This window comes from Castor canadensis, chromosome 12 (assembly GCF_047511655.1).
Source record: "Castor canadensis chromosome 12, mCasCan1.hap1v2, whole genome shotgun sequence".
In the NCBI taxonomy this organism is placed as follows: Eukaryota; Metazoa; Chordata; class Mammalia; order Rodentia; family Castoridae; genus Castor; species Castor canadensis.
This window is the reverse complement of record NC_133397.1, coordinates 14,974,153-14,995,442: the sequence shown is the minus strand read 5'-3', so window position 1 is coordinate 14,995,442 and position 21,290 is coordinate 14,974,153.

Here is a 21,290-nt window from a genome sequence, read left to right as displayed (position 1 = left end):
CCACATTCTTGTGGCAAAAGTGCCTCTACCCTTCCTAGGCTGGTGATATTCTGGACCCATGAATCTGGAGAGCAGTGGCTTCAGGAGCTTACCAACAAGAGAGGATGCAGGAGTAAAGAAGGGAGGGGGTAAGGAAGGGGTCAAACATAGTTGGCAAGAGAACAAATATATTGATTGGAAGAAGCCTCATTCCCCAAGTAACACTCAATAATGGATTAATAGAGGCACCAAAGTTACACAGAAAGTCAGCTCCAAATACATTGAATGTCAACACCACACTGCCTCTGAACTCTTCCCAGAACTCAATTCCCATAGCAGAGTAAAACTTTCCAAAACACACCTCTGTTCACTGATTTCTTAATAGTATGTCCAAGCAAATCACCTTTAAAAAACAGATGAGAGAGAGAGAGAGAGAGAGAGAGCTGAGCATGGTGTGACTCCAACAACTGAGAGACTAAGGCAGGAGGATCTTGAGTTCAAAGCCAGCCTGGCCTATATACCTGTTCTGAAGTCAATTGGGCTATATTGCAAGATCTCCACCTCAAAACAACAACAATAAAAAAGAAAGGTAGAGAGATATATACATGCATAAATTTATATATTTGTACATACACATACATACAGGCATATATACACATAACTTCCTTATAAGGTTGTCATACCACAATGAACAACTCCATGATGAACATGGCTTGGGATCCTGTACAAATAGCCCATGCTGTACAAGCAGCCCAGTCACTGCTTCACGGTCAGAACTAGTCAGTGATTTCTTTCATCTTCTTCCATTCACATCTCATCTTTCATTTCTGCTTCAGGAAGAGATTTATCACTCTAAAAGATGCCATTGTCTTAGAACCTGTAAAAATAATTAGGGGAAAATTGCTAATTTTTATATGGCAGTATTACAATGTTAGCTTTAGTATTTTCATGCCAGGATATCAAAGTAAAATCTTGCTTTTTGTCTGGTCAGTTTAGAATAATTGTTGAAAGTGCAACAGAGAAAAATAAAACAGAATGAGGCAATTCAGTCCCCTTCCTGTGTCTTCATACTCTGCATCTCATGGCACAGAGGCTACCACTTTCCATTCTCAGCCATCTATTTCATGCCACACTTCTGACCAACATGCTTACATGCTATAACCTGATTACTTGTCATACCTAGACATTTTGTGTTGACTTATCAATGCAGAGAATGAAGAGTTTATAGTAAACCAGCATCAAAGGTGTGTATATGAACACATACTCCCCCTTCTGTAACACATTTTAAGCTAAATTAATGTTCAATATTCACATTATTATAAGTTCATAGCTAAATGAGATATTAGGAGAGAGATCCAAGATGGCAACTGGGACACAGATGCAGACCTCCTGAGCTCCGTGAACCAGGGACTTTGCTGAGAGATTGGAGACACCCTCAGCTGAGGTGAAGCACAAGGGAGAGCTGAAACATCAGCACTCTGAACCCCTAGCTAGTGGAAGGCTTCTCCATACCACAATATATTAAAAGAGTAGCTGGTGCTGCACTCCAAGCCCCACCACATAGGCCATGGGATCTCCAATCCGTGGACTGCTCCTCAGTCCCTCTAGGACCATGCTACCCCAAACTCCCACCCCTCAGACACACACGATCTCTGCCAGACCAAGCCCCTAAGGTCTGCCAAGCCAGTGATCCACAGACATTCACAATCTCTGCTGGGCCACACCCCCTTGGGCCTGCACAGCCCTGCAAATTTCTGCTCTGCTGGGCCATGCCCCTAAGGCCTGCCAAGCTAGCAAACCACACATGCACAATCTCCGCCAGGCCACGCTCTCAGGCCTGCACAATCTGCTCAGCCAGCCTGTGCCCCCCAAGCCTGCCAAGCCAGCAATCCACACACATTCATGATCTCCACCAGCCGTGCACCTCAGGCCTACACAGGACTGACTGCACAATCTCTGCCAGGCCACCAGGCTGCACCCCTCACACCTGCACAGGCCTGCATGATCTCCACTGGGACTGTGCCCCTAAAATCTGCCAAGCCGGCAATCCACAGACACCCAGGAGCTCCACTCTGCCAGGCCTGCACCCTTTAGGCATGCAAGGCCCATGCTCCAAAGGCCCACTAGTTTGCCTCAACAGGGAAAGCCTTTGCCCAAAGACCCATGGGACCCCACCCACCTGTCACCCACCACAGAAGGGCTCCAAACCTGCCAAAGAGACACATACAAACAGGTCTGGATGCTAAAGGAGTAACATCAGAACAACTAAGACTGCAATCCTATTGTTCCAGAACTAGAATTTTTTGTTATTATTGTTTTCCCTTCTTTAAGGATTTTCCTGCCAGGTTTGCTGTTTGATCACCCACCATCTCTCTCATTTTTCTTTTCCTCTCTTCTCTCTTCCTTTTATCTTTCTGTCCTTTCTCTTTTTTATCCTTCTCTCTTGGTTTTGTTAGTATTAATATTGTAACCCAGCTAATACTAAATTATACACAGTCCAGGGATAGAAACAGAAATATGGGAAGAAAAAAAGGGATGGAAACAATTCTCCTCCCAAAAAATAAAATAGTACAGGATTTAGAGTGAAATGAAAAAAATGGATACCCAGATCCAGACTCCAACTAAACAAAGATAAACCCAATGAAGCCCACAAGAACACTCTAAAAGAAGAAATCCTACAAGTAATTAATGAGAATTTCATAGAGATGTTACTAGACATGGTCAACCAAAATGTACAGGAGACACTCAAGAAATTCCAAGACAACAAAATTAAAAAATATGAGAAAACACAGAAACAAATAAAAGAAATCATAGGAACCCTAAATAAATACCAAAGTGAAACAGAGATCACCATAAACAGAGAGATAAATGACTTAAGGACAAAAATTGACAATATTAAAGTGGAAGTAACCCATGATATGGAAAACCTCAGAAAAGAGAATGAAACAGAAATACAAAACAAAATGGGAAGCCATTCCAGCAGGATAGAATGAACAGAAGATGAATCTTAGAACTTGAACATAAAATGGCAATTAAAAGAAAAAACTTGAGTTAAACAACTCAAGACCTGTGAAAAGAAAATGCAAGAATCCACTGACTCCATCAAAAGACCAAACCTGAGAATCATGGGCATTGAATAAGGAGAAGAGGTGCAAGCAAAAGGAATGCATAATATATTCAACAAAATAATAACAAAAATTTCCAAATCTAGAGAAGACCATGCCCATTCAAGTACAAGAGGCCTCCGAAACACAGAACAGATCTAACCAAAATAGAATGACCCCACAACATATTATCATTAAAACAATACATACAGAGACTAGAGAAAGAATATTGAAGGCTGTAAGAGAGAAAAAGCAAGTAGCATACAAAGGTAAACCCATCCAAATCACAGCAGACTTCTCAACAGAAACAGTAACAGCAAGAAGAGCGTAGAGTGAGGTCTTCCAGGCAATGAATGAAAATAACTTCAATCCTAGGATACTCTACCCAAAAAAACTATCATTCAAAATAGATGTAACAATAAAAGTCCTCCATGATAAGCAGAAACTAAAACAATATATGACCACCAAGCCACCATTACAAAATATTCTCCAAGGAATTCTGCACACAGAAAATGAAAGCAAACAAAAACATGAAAGGGCAGGTAATAACAAACCACAGGAGAAGAAAAGGCAAGAAAGTAAAGAGTAACACTGACTCAGCTACACAAATCAAACCCTTAATCAACAAAGACAGCTACATGACAAGTTACCACTAAATATTGATTAGTACTTATCAATACTAATACTGAATGTTAATGGACTAAACTCCCCCATCAAAAGACACTGATTGGCAAACTGGATTAAAAAGGAAGATCCAACAATCTGCTGCCTAAAGGAGACCCATCTCATCGACAGAAATAAGCACTGGCTGAGGCTGGAAGGAGATATACCAAGCCAATGGTCCCTGAAAACAGCCAGAGGTAGCAATACTTATCTCAGACAAAGTAGACTTCAAACCTACATTGATCAAATGAGATAAAGAAGGACACTCCATGCTAATAAAAAGGGAAATACACCAAAAGGAAATAACAATTATCAATCTATATGCACCCAACATCAATGCACCCAATTTCATCAATCATGCTCTGAAGGACCTAAAAACATATATAGACTCCAACACAATGGTAGTAGGAGACTTTAATATCCCCCATCACCAATAGATAGGTCATCCAAACAAAAAATCAATAAAGAAATCCTAGATCTAAGTAACACCATAGATCAAATAGACCTAGCTGATGTCTACAGAATATTTCATCCAACTTCTGCACAATATACATTCTTCTCAGCAGCCCATGGAACCTTCTTCAAAATTGATCATATCTTAGGGCACAAAGCAAGCCTCAGTGAATATAAGAAAATAGAAATAATTCCATGCATTCTATCTGATCATAATGCATTAAAACTAGAAATCAAGAACAAAAACAACAGTAAAAAGCATGCAAACAATTGGAAGCTGAACAACACATTGCTCAATGATCAATGGGTCATTGATGAAATAAAAGAGGAAATTAAAAGGTTCCTGGAAATTAATGAAAATGAAAATACAACCTACCAGAAGCTATGGGAGACATCAAAGACAGTTCTAGGAGGAAAGTTTATAGCCATGAGGGCATACATTAAAAGGACAAAAAGATCTCAAATCAATGACCTAATGCTACATCTTAAACTCCTAGAAAAACAAGAACAAGTAGAAGGAGAGAAATAATAAAAATAAGAGGAGAAATCAATGAAATAGAAACAAAAAAAATACAAAGAATCAATGAAACAAAAAGCTGGTTCCTTGGAAAAAAAGTAAGATTGACAGACCTTGGCAAACCTGACTAAAATGAGAAGAGAAAAACCCAAATCAGTAAAATCAGAAATGCAAAAGGGGAGATAACAACAAAAACCACAGAAATCCAGGAAATCATCAGACACTACTTTGAGAACATATATTCTAATAAATTTGAAAATCTTGAAGAAATGGACAGTTTTCTAGCTACTTATGAGCATCCAAAACTGAACCAAGAGAATAGTAATCACCTGAATATATCTATAACACAAAATGAAATTGAAGCAGCAATAAAGAGTCTCCCCAAAAAAAAAGCCTAAGACCTGAGGGATTCTCTGCTGAATTCTATCAAATGTTTAAAGAAGAACTAATACCAACCCTCCTTAAACTGTTCCATGAAATAAAAAGGGAAGGAATGCTACCTCATGCATTTTATGAAGCCATTGTTACTCTCATCCCCAAACCAGAAAAAGACACCTCCAAATAGGGGAACTATAAGCCAAACTCCTTAATGAACATTGACACAAAAATCCTCAATAAAATAATAGCAAACCAAATCCAACAACACATCAGAAAGATCATCTACCATGAGAAAGTTGGCTTCATCCCAGGGATGCAGGGGTGGTTCAACATAGGCAAATCTATAAATGTAATACAGCACATTAATGGAAGCAAAGACAAAAACCACTTGGTCATCCCAATAGATGCAGAAAAAAAGACCTTCAACAAGATCCAACACCACTTCATGATAAAAGCTCTAAGAAAACTAGGAATAGAAGGAATGTACCTCAACATTGTAAAGGCGATATGTGTCAAACCTACAGCCAACATCACACTTAACAGTGGAAAACTGAAACCATTTCCCCTAAAATGAAGAATGAGACAAGGGTGCCCACTATCCCCACTCCTATTCAACATAGTGCTGGAATTCCCAGCTACAGCAATTAGGCAAGAAGAAGAAAAAAAAGAAATACAAATAGGTAAAGGAACTGTCAAAATATTCCTATTTGCAGACGATATGATCCAATACCTTAAAGACCCAAAAAACTCTACTCAAAAACTGCTAGACACCGGAAACAGATATAGCAAGGTGGCAGGATACAAAATCAACTTACAAAAATCAGTAGCTTTTCTATACACCAACAATGAACAAACTGAGAAGGAATATGTGGAAACAATTCCACTTACAACAGCCTCAAAAAAAATCAAATACCTAGGAGTAAACAAAGGATGTGAATGACTTCTACAAGGAGAATTACAAAACCCTGAAGAAAGAGATTGAGGAAGACTACAGAAGATGGAAAGATCTACCGTGCTCATGGATTGGTAGAATCAACATAGTAAAAATGGCTATACTACCAAAAGCAATCTACATGTTTAATGCAATTGTCATTAAAATCCCAATGACTTTCATCACAGAGATTGAAAAATCTACCCTAAAGTTCATTTGGAAACACAAGAGACCATGAATAGCCAAAGCAATACTCAGCAAAAAGAGCAATGCTAGAGGTATCACAATACCAAACTTCAAGCTATATTACAAAGCAATAGCAATAAAAACAGCATGGTACTGGCACAAAAACAGACATGAAGACCAGTAGAAAAAAATAGAGGACCCGGACATGAATCCAAACAACTATAACCACATTTTTTTAGACAAAGGAGCCAAGAATATGGAATGGAGAAAAAACAGCCTCTTCAACAAATGCTGCAGGGAAAAGTGGTTATCCATCTGTAAGAAACTGAAACTAGATCCATGTTTATCACACTGTACTAGTATCAACTCAAAATGGATCAAAGACCTTAATGTCGGACCCAAAATTCTGAAGTTACTGCAGGAAGGAGCAGGAAAGACTCTGGAACTAATAGGTATAAGCAAGGACTTCCTCAATAGAACCCTAGCAGCCCAGCAACTAAGAGAAAGAATGGACAAATGGGACTTCATAAAATTAAAAAGCTATCACCAGCAACACCACCAACAACAGGTGTTGGCGAGGATGCGGGGAAAAAGGAACCCTCTTACACTGTTGGTGGGAATGTAGACTAGTACAACCACTCTGGAAAAAAATTTGGAGGCTACTTAAAAAGCTGGACATCGATCTACCATTTGATCCAGCAATACCACTCTTGGGGATATACCCAAAAGACTGTTACTCCAGAGGCACCTGCACATCCATGTTTATTGCAGCACTATTCACAATAGCCAAGTTATGGAAACAGCCAAGATGCCCCACCAGTGACGAATGGATTAAGAAAATGTGGTATCTATACACAATGGAATTTTATGCAGCCATGAAGAAGAACGAAATGTTATCATTCGCTGGTAAATGGATGGAATTGGAGAACATCATTCTGAGTGAGGTTAGCCTGGCTCAAAACACCAAAAATCGTATGTTCTCCCTCATATGTGGACATTAGATCAAGGGCAAACACAACAAGGGGATTGAACTATGAGCACATGATAAAAGCGAGAGCACACAAGGGAGGGGTGAGGATAGGTAAGACACCTAAAAAACTAGCTAGCATTTGTTGCCCTTAACGCAGAGAAACTAAAGCAGATACCTTAAAGCAACTGAGGCCAATAGGAAAAGGGGAACAGGTACTAGAGAAAAGGTTAGATCAAAAAGAATTAACTTAGAAGGTAACACACATGCACAGGAAATTAATGTGAATCAATGCCCTGTATAGCTATCCTTATCTCAACCAGCAAAAACCCTTGTTCCTTCCTATTATTGCTTATACTCTCTCTACAACAAAATTAGAAATAAGGGCAAAATAGTTTCTGCTGGGTATTGGGGGGGAGAGAGGGAGGGGGCGGAGTGGGTGGTAAGGAAGGGAGTGGGGGCAGGGGGGAGAAATGAACCAAGCCTTGTATGCACATATGAATAATAAAAGAAAAATGAAAAATAAATAAATAAATAAAATTAAATTAAAAAGCTTCTGCACCACAAAAGAAATGGTCTCTAAACTAAAGAGACCACCCACAGAGTGGGAAAATATCTTTGCTAGCAATACATCAGACAAGGGACTGATAACCAGACTATACAGGGAACTTAAGAAACTAAACTCCCCCCAAATCAATAAACCAATAAAGAAATGGGCAACTGAACTAAACAGAACTTTCTCAAAAGAAGAAATTCAAATGGCCAAAAAGCACATGAAAAAATGCTCACCATCTCTAGCCATAACGGAAATGCAAATCAAAACCTCACTAAGATTCTACCTCACCCCAGTTAGAATAGCCATCATCAAAAACATCACCAATAGCATGTGTTGGCGAGGATGTGGGGAAAAAGGAAGTCTGGTACACTGCTGGTGGGAATACAAGCTGGTGCAACCACTCTGGAAAAAAATTTGGAGGCTTCTTAGAAATCTAAACATAGACCTGCCATATGATCCAGCAATCCCACACCTGCACACCCATGTTTATTGCAACACTATTTGCAATAGCCAAGTTATGGAAACAACCAAGATGCCCCACTATTGATAAATGGATCAAGAAAATGTGCTGCTTGTACACAATGGAATTTTACTCAGCCATGAAGAAGAATGAAATCTTTTCATTTGCGCTGGAGACCATCATTCTGAGCGAGGTCAGTCAGGCTCAGAAGACCAAAAATCATGTGTTTTCCCTCATATGTGGACTTTAGATCTAGGGCAAATGCAGCAATGTGGTTGGCTTGGATCCCACGATAAGGGGAGAGCACATATGGGAGGTATAGGAATAGGTCAAAAACCCAAAACATGAAAACGTTTAATGTCCCCACTCCAGAGGAACTAATACAGAAATCTTAAAGCCACAGAGGTCAATGCAAGAAGGGGACCAGGACCCAGTGTAAAGATCAGTTAGAGATGAATAAACATGGCTTGTAACATATGGGTACACGAAAGCAATGTTAGGAATCTCTCTGTATAGCTATCCTTAACTCAACTAGCAAAAACACTTTCTCTTCCTTATTATGCCTGTGTCTTTTCTTCAACAAAACTAGTGATAAGAGCAGAACAGGACCTGCCTGGAACTGAGGGGGGCAGGGGGAAGAGGATGGGGGAGGGGAGCAGGGTGGAGAAATGACCCAAACAATGTATGCACATGTGAATAAATGAATAAAAAAGAAAGAAAGAAAGAAGGAAAGAAGGAAGGAAGGAAGGAAAGGAAGGAGAGAAGGAAGGAAGGAAGAAAGAAAGAAAATAACTAATGGTAGTATGGGAATTTCACTTGTTAGTGAATATTGTAGTAATTCAAAATATTTTAATGTAAGAAGTTTATGGTTCTTATAATGTTGCACTCATATATTGCAATTACATAAAAAATATCAAGGCATAAATTCCTCAATAGATCAATAAAAATGTTCCTTAGGTAGATTCAAAACCAAAAAAAAAAAAAAGAGATATTAGAAGGTGGGTGCTAGTTAGAGGAGGGTATGTCTTGGATCCATACCCTCTCTCCCTCTTTCCTTTCCAGACACCACGAGGTAAGAAGCTTTCCTCTGCCACACCCTCTCACCATGATACTCTACCTCACCACAAGCCTAAGAGCAATGAAACCAATCGATCATAGACCAAAACTTCTAAAACCATAAGCCAAAATAAACCTTGCCGCCTTTAAGTTGTTTTTCTCAAATATTTCAGCGCAGCAAAAGAAGAGCTGAGTGACACATGCACTAATGCACACTGTGCATGCATATGCACACACCAGCTTTGGTGTCACTTCTTTTGGATGCCTGCTTCCTGCTCCATTCTTGGCCGTATGCTCTCTTGCCTACTGCCTGAATTGCATTCTGGGGTTTCTCCACATCAGCATTCTGGGAATCTCCTTCCCCTGTCTTCTGGTAGAATCTTGTTTCCTGAATCAAATTTCTTTCTGTCTCCCTTGTGGTTCGCTCTTTAATCTTTAAGTAACTTCCTAATAAAGGGTTCACTAAAAATAAAAGTCATTTGTGCTTAAATTGTCTTTATTTTGTGCTCAGATTCAATTAACACTTTGGTTGGTTATAAAATTATGGACTAAAAACTTTTTTATTTGCTTTAATTTTTTTATTTTACTTTTTAATACAGGGAGTTTTGTTGTGATAATTCCATGGATTTATATAGTGTGTTTTGAATGACTTCATCCCCCTCCTTACATTCCTAACTCCACCTTTTTTCTCCCCGACCCCGCCCCGACCTTTTCAAACAGTGTTGGTGGCTCTCATTATGCTATCTGTGTCTGTGTGTCACACAGTTCTGAGACAATGTTTTGTAACAATGTGCATCTTTTTAATGTCATCAGACTGAGCATTATATGGGCCTTTCATTATGAAAACATTCTGTCCTTCATTTCTCATCAATTGTCTTGTACTTCTTCTCTACTAATTTTCTCCTCTCTATTTTCTCTTCTCTTCTTTTTAGTGGAAGACTCTTTTGATGTCAGTGGCACTAGATTGGTGCTCTTGGAATCTTACCTTTTCTCTCCAGTTTTCCAACCTTTGGTTCTATTTCCCAGGACATTGCCTTAAGTTAATCTTGCAAAGTTTCCAGTGAAAGCTGGACTATCATATCTTAAACTTGCTTTATCAAAAGATGCTAAATAAAGAAGAGAAAGAGGAAGGAGGAAGGAGGAGGAGGAGGAGAAGGAGGAGGAGGAGGAGGAGAAGGAGGAGGAGGAGGAGAAGAAGGAGGAGGAGGAGGAAGAAGAGAAGGAGGAGGAGGAGAAGAAGGAGGAGAAGGAGGAGAAGGAGGAGGAGGAGGAGGAGGAGGAGGAGGAGGAGGAGAAATAGTAAAGATGACTTGAGGCTTCTGCTGTCTGTGATGATGGAGACCAAATCCTTAGAATGAGACATTTATCATTCACAGACTAAATCCCTACGTTACAAACTTTAATGATTCAATAGTTTCCACATGATTACCTTTAGAAAAAACAAAATCAGAAGACTATCATTAATTCAAACTTGGAAAAGTAGACTGTGTTATGAAAGAAAGACACATACAGTTGGAAGAGTTTAAGAGTCAGACGAGAAGAACTCATGTGCAGGCACTGCTGTCTACCAGCTGTGTGGTTTCAGCAAGCCAGGACTTCCCTGCACCTGTTTTGTCATCTACAAGATGGAATAATTACTTTGGCCATACCTATCCTCAAGGATTTTTGAGAGAAGTACATGAGACCATAAATGTAAAACTGCTTTTTCAGTTGTAAAGTGCTGCACACATTTGTATTAGTCCATCGTTACTGTAATGAAATACCTGGGGATGGGTATTTTTCATAAAGAAAATAAAGTTATTTGTCTCAGAGTTTGTAGGAAGAAAGACCAAAAGACTTTGGCCAGGGGCTCCATGTCTGAATTACATCGTGGCTATTGACACTGTGGTGGGAGCAAGTGTAAGAGAGAGAAAGAGATAGGAAAGAGATAGCCAGAGAGGCCAGTCTTGCTCTTTTTTTCAACACATTTTTGTGAACTGAACTCAAGGGCAATGCCCTGAAATGACCTACCCCACCCATGTGGCCTCACCTCTTCTCAAAGGTCCCAACACCTCTTAACATCGCTATAATGTAGACCAATCTTCCAAGCATGAGCCCTTAGGTAACACACTCAAGCCATATTCAAACCATAATAATAAGTATCAAAAAAGCAAGACTAAGAAGGTGGGCCAGACACTCAGGCTTCATGCCACCTTGGACCTCTGTTCACATCTCACCATCCCGCTAGGCAGCGCTGGGCTAATGTTGCTGACTTGACAATATAACTCTATGAACCAGGATTACTCAGATTGAAGCACATTCATCTCCAAATCCAATCTGAACTGGCTACAGATTTCTTTTATTATCTTTCAGTGTGGAACATGCTACGAATGGCAATTATGAAATTTTGAAAGATTCATTGGCACCATTAGAATGAAATTCATCTTCAGGACAAAGAAGTCTTTCTTGCTTTTGCATACAAATAAAAGCTGCACAAAGGCCTGGGATAACTTCCATTTTCCTCCTTGGCAGAGTTTCTGTGCTCTAGAAATGGAAGTGATTTTAAGAGGCAGCCTGTTTTGCAACTTTGTTCTTCTTCATTAGAAATAGACTGAGCATGTGGAGGGAATAGATAGGCAGTGCTACACTGAGAATTAGTCATGCTTGTCAAAATAATTACAACTTTTTATTCACTTTTTATTCAATGCCTACTGTGTGCTCGTGCTTTTTCTAGTTCTGTCACTAAATCCTCACAATAATTCTATGAGAAAGCTATTGCCATTCTCATTCCATTAAAAAAAAAAACTGAAGCATGAAGGGATGAATTCATTTATGCCAGGAAATGCAGTGGTAAGACAGAACTCATACTCTCGTGTGATTCCAAGCCAATGCTCTTTTCAAAACACAAATGGAACCTTCTCTTAGAAAGAAAGGAGGGAAGGCTTGGTACTTCCCACCCTGTTGTGCCAGGCCACAGCTTCTCAAGTCCAAAGATGGTCAGGCTGGATTTACCCTGAAGATCCCTGCATAGTCCAACCTTGAAAGAATCAGAAAATGAGGCTTCTTTCAAAATGACTTATTTGCAAAGGAAAGCATTAGAGAGCTTGGGAGGTGAGATGGCATGACAGGAAGATGCTCCAGATTTTAGAATAGTGAAGATGGGTGCAAGCTTTGACAAAATGGTCCCTGTTTACTTACTCCAAACACTAGCAAAGCCAGGACTCGGCAAAGTGGCATAATTGTCCAGGTTGGTCTCTCTCCACTGAGTGGTGTGCTGAGTAAAAGAGTTCTGGACTTGGAGCCAGATATACCCAAACTCCAACACCATTGTCTTTCTATTAACTGTGTGACCTTGGGCAAGGCACTTAACCTTTCTGAGTCTTAGCATGGTTATAGGAGTGATCAATTGAGCTATCAGCTTAACTAACATAGTGATAAAACTGTTAGGACACACTTAAGTCACCCTGACTAAGAACACTTCGATTAATTTGTCAACGTTACACTCCTAAAAACAGGAGCATTGCATTTTTGAGCAAATCATTCAGGAGAGAGAACTGATTCTTCAACTTAAGCATTTCGTAGCTTTTTTATTAGAAGGATGGAAAATGCCACACGACTGGAAGGATTGCATCATGTTGTGAAAGTTCAAGATATTTGAATGCACAATACAAATAACCATTGACTTGAGAAAGGACAGGAAATCTCTCACACACATGAGATGAGACTTTAAAGTAATGGAACTGCTTCCAAGGACATCTGTTACAGACTTAATTTAATTAGAGACCAGCTTTCTGGACAGGTTTGTTCCTATGGGAAGCTACTACTCCTTGAAGTTTCAGTAAGGATGGGTCTGATGACTGTCTGCTCCTCTCTCTTTCCATGGCCAAGGCCTAGTCATTCCCACCCCCTCTGGGATGCACTGGACCAGAGGAATTGGGAATTGAGTAGCTATGAACATTCACTGCTGGTCCAGCCCTTAAGTCACGCCCTAGGTCAGATGAGGGCAAATCTACTTTGCTGTTTTTATTATTTTAATATTTTTATTTCTGATATAATTTTAAACTTACAGAAAAATTGTAACGTTAGTAACTCAGCTCTTATATAACCATAGTAAAGTTATAAAATTATTAACCCAGGAATTTAACATTGGTATACTACCATTAACTCAACCACAGGCCAACATTTTACAACTGTAAAGAATGCTGCAATACTGGTATATGTGTATTTCCACACTTTGAGTTCCATCTTCAGGGTAGATTTCTAAAAGTGAGGTTTCTGGATCAAAAGGTAAGTGCATAGACAGTTCTATGAAGTATTGCTAAATCCCCCTCCAAATGGCTGTACCAGTGTGCTCCCCACCAGCAGGATATGTACCTGCTTCAGCACAGGCTTGCTAACAAACTATTTCCTTGGACTTTTTAATCTTCATTAATCTGAGAAATGGTATTTTGTGATGTTTTAATTCCATTTCTCTAATTATGAGTGATTTTGAATATTTTTCATATGTTTTAGAGCCATATGCTTTGCATTAATTGCCATCCTAAGGAAAGAAAGATATGTTAGACTAATTTGATAAAAGTATACACTTCCCCCAGCTGGGTGAGGACAGAGAGTAAAGATCACAAGGCTCTCCAGTCCCAGACTTAGGCAGCCATTTTCCCTCTTCTGGCTTTCTGTCTCATTGTCCTGGAATGTCCCATTCTGCTAACAGATAGCAGGGACTATCCTCTCCCCCAAGAAACTGAACTTATATAAAGAGAGTGAGGTAGAGTCAGATGAACCTGGAGTTACTTACCAACTACAGCATGTGTTTTGGGGCGAATCACTTCATCTTTTGCAGTCTAGGCTTTGTTTTAAAATGCACATATATGAAATCTCTCTACATCACACAATAGTCACAGTGATTAAATGAGGCAAAAGAAATGAATCTTCTCCCCAATGACCAACACGCAAGAGACCTTCAGGAAATGCTAATTCTCTGACCTGTTTCCCCTTCTCACACATGCCATGGAACAGCACTTCATTAACTGTAACACCCTCCTCTGCAAACACCCACTGAAGAGAGGAACTCAGACATTTCCTCTTTGACCATGGAGCAGGAAAACAAGATGGCTCTTGGAAACAAGACTTTAGGTACCCTGACATTTAGATCAGGAAAATAATCAGGGTGAATAGGGACTATGATAGCTAAATTCATCAATTAAAAATACAGGATACCCAGTTAAATTTTAACTTCACATCCTGTGTATGAAAGATACCCCCCATAAGGATACTCTCCCATATTTAGAAACCTCATAATATTATTTTAAGCACATTCTTAAAATACAGATATTTGATAAGACTAGTAAAATAAAGGAAACTTAAGTTTGAATTTAAGATAAACAATGAATTTTGAGGTATAAATATATCCCACATATTGCATTTGGGACAATACTGGATAACTAAAAATTGTTTAGCTATCAGAAGTTCATATTTAACTGGTTTTATCTGATAACCACAAGAGGAGATCTTCCCACCACCCTGAAAATCACCTGCCTACTCCCCTAGATGTAAGGTAATGCCCCATCCATTGCACACTCTGTGCAGGTCACTGTACTAGCTGATGTCCAAGGATACAAGAGAAGTAAGTTACATAGGTGATCAAAACACATAAAGAGAAGCTTCCGTGGATGAAATGCCTGGCAGTTATACCACTTAGGACACTTTCAGTTGCAAATGACAGAAACACAACTTAAAGGAGAGTATACATACATCTATACATGGTTGCCCCAGGTAATTGAAAGTGTAAGGGAGAAAGCTGGCTTAGATGTATCAAGATAAAAGGGTTCAGTGATGTCAATAAGAACATCTGGTTTTACCCACCTCTCAGTTTTGCTTTTCTCTGTTTTGCTTAGTCAAAATTTGTTGCTCAGTCAAACCTCTAATAACAGAAGAGATTCTCATTGTTACTGATTCAAAAGGAGCAGAAGGAAGGATTTTAAGCAGTGATGTGATGACCCACAATCTTCTAAATAAAGCAATTAGAACTTATATCAGCCCAGGGGAAATAATGAAAGTAAAAATTACCACCACCACCCCCCCCTTATCAGTCTACCTGAAATAAGGATGAAATCCACATGGAAAAGAATTATGTAAAGAGTTGGGTGTTCATAGAAAACAAAGTAAAAGTATTAATTTCAGCTAGAAGGAAGGGACTGATGTCAGATTTAAAACTTTGAGTAAGAACACTCTTTTATGCCTGTCTGAACACTTCTGTAAAATGTCCTCACTTTCACAAATGCGTAGCTCTATAGATGTCAACTTTTCTAAAGCAGATTTCTCCTAACCTAATAGTCATGTCCTAGGGAGATTTGTCTGAATGGAAGAATTCGATAATTACTAAATGCTGCAAGCTTGAAATTACTTGCTTTAATGGAAACAACATTTCTGGAGACCAGTCAGCCCTGAAAACAAACAAGTAGCTCAAAAAGATGACTAGAGATAGAAGACAGGAAGCCAGGGGAGGGAATACCTTGTATCTCAAAGGAAAGATTAATTGGAATTCATAGTGTTATCCAGACAAGTGAATACTAAAGTTTGATCCTCTCTTTCAATAGAGCAGAGGAAATGCTTGGCAACTGTTGTGAAGAGAGCCTTGCACAAAGACAAGATGTGGTGCACAGAGCTACAGGGAAGTCAGAGCCAAGTGTGAGCACTCTCGGGTTCACCTCTGGCTACATCTTAACTTTTCTGAAGTCTTGTATGGCTTCTCCATCAATGAGAACAGTTTTTCTTTAATAGCATTTAGTATACATAGACTCAAAGACTAGGTCAAGAGTTAGGAACTGTTCCTTAAACTAACCGATCTTAAAGATATAATGTAGGAAATGTTATGTTTCATAACATGACATAACAGAATATTAATGTGTTATAAAGTTTAACAGAGGAAAAACTGGGTGAAATCACATCTCAAATTATCTCAGAAGAGCATTTAATAAAGTCTGGGGGACCCACATGACCCAGCCTCTGCATGGAGTTGAATTTAAATGAAGCATAAATCAAATCATAGTAGCATTAAAGAAAAATGTAGGCCTTTAAGCAGAGAGATGAGTAACAGGGGTCTTTGCAGCTCTCATCACCCAAAAAGTTTCCCAGAAATATCTTCAGACATTGTTTCCTTCTCCATCCCTGAAGGTGTCCCACCATTTTGCTCCCCTCTCGTGGTCCCTTCTTCCTTCCTGTATAAGTGACATGTCACCCTGCACCAGGCCACACAAATTTCTGGACTGCTGTTTTCCACAGTTGGTCCTGCTTCTCCATTCCAAGGGAGTGGAAGGAGCCAGAAGTTTCACACCAACCCACTCTACTTTTCTTCCCCACCTGGAAGCTAAGGGTCCTCTTTTGCAATGTAGTTCTTTCACTTGGAGAAGCCTGTATTTCTCCCTCATTACACATTCAGTCTCTAGCTTAATTCTTACTGTAGCAAACAACAGAGACATGAAGGACAAAACAGAAAAAAAAAATCCCTAAATCCCCTTAAAAAATTGTAAGGAGTTGAAGGAGAATAGATGAGTAGTCCAGATGTAGTAATATGAAAAGTTCCCTGTTATGAATATTCTCTTGGCCACACTGGTGGAGAGCAGCTTAGCATAGAGCAGGTAATTCTGCCATGTTGTTGCTCTCTATATGAAAAAAGTCAGGGCAGGCCCAGGAAATGGAACTTTATTCAAAGAATAGTTTGCACACTCGGGTTCCTAGCAGAACTATTCACAATTACCAAAAGATGGAAGCAACTCAAGTGTCCATCAACAGAAAAATGGATAAACAAAATGTAGTATGATATATTTGATACATTGTAAGAACTTTTGTAAATGCCAGAAGGTACCCCACCCAGCACAACAATTTTTTTAAAAAGTGGATACATTTTAGAAAAGAAGAAGAAAAATGTGGTATGGCCAACCATACAAGAGCAAACACAAAGGACAGTCTGACACATGTAACAACATGCATGAACCTTGAAGACATTATGATAAATAGACAAAGTCAGTGACAAGAAGATACATAATGTACCTTCAATTTATATGAGGTGCAAATGGACTCTGTCCACCTCACTGCACTGCTCTTCCTCCCTACCCAGCAAATGCGGCAGGACCAGCTGCTAAGTTCCCACCCTCTGAAGTGCTGAGAAGGCCCGTGTAGGCTCACTGCATTCACGATCACAAATGCTGACCAGAGTGACAGAAGAAAATCACCACAGTCCCTACCTTCAAGCCACCCTGCTGAGCAGGCAATGAGTGACGATAAATCAAGTCTTAGAGCTGGAAAGTTCTTCAGGACTGAAGGTCCTTAGCTTTCTTGTCTTAACTGGGGTTGCAGTCTAACTAGTCACATGATCAGGGATGGACCTTTTCACATGGCCAATTTCAGACATTTTTCCTCTAGATATGAAGATTAGAAGTCCAAGAGCAAAGTGCCAATAGATTCAGTTCCTGGTGATGGCTGCTTTCTCACGGTGTCCTACCATGCGTGCAGTGAGACAGCAAGCTCTCTGCTATTTCTCCTTATAAATGTAGTGCTAATCCCATGATGACCTCATGTAACTCTAATTGCCTTTCAAAGGCCTCATCTCCAAACACCACAGCATCTGGAATCAGGGTGTCAACATAGGAATTTTGATAAAGCACAAACTTTTAGTCCACAAAGTACTCAATAAATTTAACCCACAAAACAACAAAAACCACTTCTCATCCACAAAAGTTCTGATATTTTGGAGCAGATAAGAATCATTGTAGCATTGTTTTTCTTAGTACTAGAGTTTGAGCTCAGGGCCTCACACTTGCCAGGTAAGTACTCTACATCTTGAGCCCCACTGTAGCATTTTGATTCTTTAAATTGCTTCTAGTTGAAGATTTTAAGAAGAAGAAAAAACTAATTTCAAAGACCATATGACAGAAAGGATCTAAAAACCCAACAGCTGAAAGCAATCCTCATAGACACCATAGCCAGACCCCTCAGGGGGCAGCTGCCTGGTTCTGCTCAACCACAGCCTGGGGTTCTACTTCTTCTACATTTGTGATTCTCCTGGCATTTTCTAGTGAATTCCTCTTGTTGAATATGGTAGCTAGAAGAAGTATGTGTTTGTGCAACCAAAAAATGCTAAACAGACACAGAGAAGTTCTTACGAGTTCATTCAGGCTATTAAACCTAACGACATAAGCAGAACTGGGAAAAAGAAATGAGAAAGGAAAGAGCTCTTTGTCCTAGGACCTAAGAATATCAAGTTCAAATTCCTGCTTTTCCTTGAGAAGTTGTATCATATCATGTTATATCCCTGGGTGCATCTCAATTTCCTCATCTGGCTAAACAAATCTGCAAGATGCCTTCCAATTCTGACAGCCAGTAATTTTTTTTTCAAGCTCAGAATGAGCTGATGGACGTGTTTGTTTAAAGTCACTCTGCTATCCTCCATCCACAGCCAGCAATCCTGACTGTAGTGCCAACCCCAAGGTCTTGCTAGAACCGAAGCAGAGAGGCAATCCAGACACTTTCATGGATTTAAAAAACAGAACGTCTGGCCTTCCAAGAGACATGCCTCTGGCTCCAGGTCCATGTAATAAAGACACAAATCTTACTGCAAAGCCTGTGAAGAACAATGTAGAACTTCAGTAGGCTCTTGAAGGAACTTAAAGAGGAATTACCCCCATAGGACACACAGAAATATTTCCTTAAAATCTTTTTTGAACAGATCCTTCTTTCCCCAAATTTGATAACACAAGGAAACTATGTAATCTCTCACTCTCCATGCAAGTATTTACCTATTGCTGTTTCTTCTCTGCATGATACACTCAAGCAGTGCCCTCCAAATCCTTTCATAGATTTAAGGCTTTCCCCTGCATGTTCTGAATTCACTGGTCATCTACTTGCTGCTCTAATTTTCTTGTAAGGCAAGGCTTTTGGAAGAAGATTGCGGCAATATCTCAACCAGTATTTATTGAACTTCTCCCATATCCATGTAACTTGGGTCAGGGGGTGCCGCAGGGAAAATGGGAGATGCATTCCACATTTGGATTGGAGAACTTAATGAGGAAAAATACATACATGCATGCATACACACATGAACATACCATTAAAGTTGCAGTTAAAAGTGGCCTTTTGTAACCCAGACTCCATGGGATCCTCAGCTAAACCACTGGTATCACAGCTTCAGTGCAAAAGGGACAGGTACTTATCTGGAAGAAGTCAAAGAGGGAAGACACAGCCCCAGAAGCTGGCCCTGTCTGCTACTTTCCTTGGCCACCTGGAGGGAGGTGCTGCTGGTCCCCTGTGGACAGAGCTCTGGGGCAAGCTGACTAAGTAACGTCAGCCCCCTGATTCAGTGCTGATAGAGAAAAAGCAAGAGAAGCAGCCGTGGGGCAACAAAGATGCTTCCTTAAGAGTTAGATCATTTCGTAAGTCCCTTGTTCTGAAGAAGGAACAGAGCTCATAAAATTGAACCTCAAATTTCAATAGTCAGGTTGCTCCCCTCAAACAGGCAAATTGTGTTATTTCAAGCCCCACAGATGGGCTTTCTGTACAGGGACCTATTGTCTTTATCCTTGGTGACTGTACTAACAAGCCACATTCATTTTGTGCTTCTGACTGAGCATCTACATACCCACGTGTTCTCTTTTTTCCATTCTCCATGCTGTAAGACAAAATTAAAATCTAATAACACCAGGTCTCTGCTTAAAATCCTTAAACAACTTCCCATGTACTCGTGGAATAAAGGTCAGAGCCCTCATCCTAGCCCGATCTGCCAGACCACGCACAGTCTCCCTGCTTCCTCCCAGCCTCACTCATACCCCTCTTCCCTGCAGCAGACACTCCAACCAGTCTCAGGAACTGACTTCCTCGCCCCGGGGCCTTTGCATATGCTATTCCCTCTGCCAACTGTCCTCCATTCTGTAACTACCTTTTAACTCATATTTGTCCTTCGATCTCAATTTGAATCTCATTTCCTGTGGGAAGAATTCTTATTGCATGTTCTGACAGCAACATTGGCCACAAATGAAATGTCTCATTTATTTTTACAGTTCTGTCTTTCCCACTAGAGTATAATTCATGAGTGCAGAGGTCTGGATTTTATTTTGTTGCTTAATTGTGTTTCCCCACTAACTAGCACAAGACATGGGAAATACAGAAAGGACAGAAGGAAGGAATGACTGGAACATCAATGTCTGCCACAGCCACACAAATGGATGCAGTTGCACAAGGAAGAATGTGCAGGAAAATGAACAGCAGGTGGAGGAAAGCTGGTGGAGAACCCACAGTGAAGTACTAGGTACAGAGTGAATGCTCCTTAAAGAAGCAACAGAAAAATCGTCAGAAGATCACAAAGTGGGTGGGGGAATGACCATGCTGTCCAGGCATAGAGGCCGAGGACAGTGTGGTCACGTAAGTACTCAAAGGAGTAATTTCAGAAACAGCAGTTCCAGGAGAATGACAGGGGTAGGGCCACACCACAAGATTGAAAGCTTGTGTGCAGACAGGAGGGGAAGGCAAAAGAAGCTGTACTTGTAAGCCATTCTTTAAGCATGGCTTAGCAAAGGAGAATAGAGATAAAAAGGAAGGGGGTGGAAGAGATAGAAATGATTTGGGAATATTTTTAGGCTGAGTTGGAATTAATCGGCAATAGAAAGAGGGGTCTTTAAGGGCAGGAAAGAGGGTGGCAGATAGATGGATGGATGGATGGATGAAAGTCCTGAAGGAAGGTGGAAGAATTGACATCAAGCAACATCATTATTTCTCAGATCCTGACAGAGTATCTGGCACCCAGGACATGGACAATAAATATTGAATAAATGAATTTTGATCAACTAAACATGACAGACATAGGTGAAGATGCTAGATAACTGACTGCCATAGTTTGGCTCTACGTCTAAAGGAACTGAGTCTGGAGGGATCTAAGTCTAGAGTCCTTCAAAGGCCCATGTGTTAAAGGCTTGGGTCCCAGTGTGGCACTATTAGGAGGTACTAGAACATTGAAGAAGTGGGGCCTAGTGAAAAGTCCCAGGGCATTGGGGGTGTGCCTTAGAATAGGATG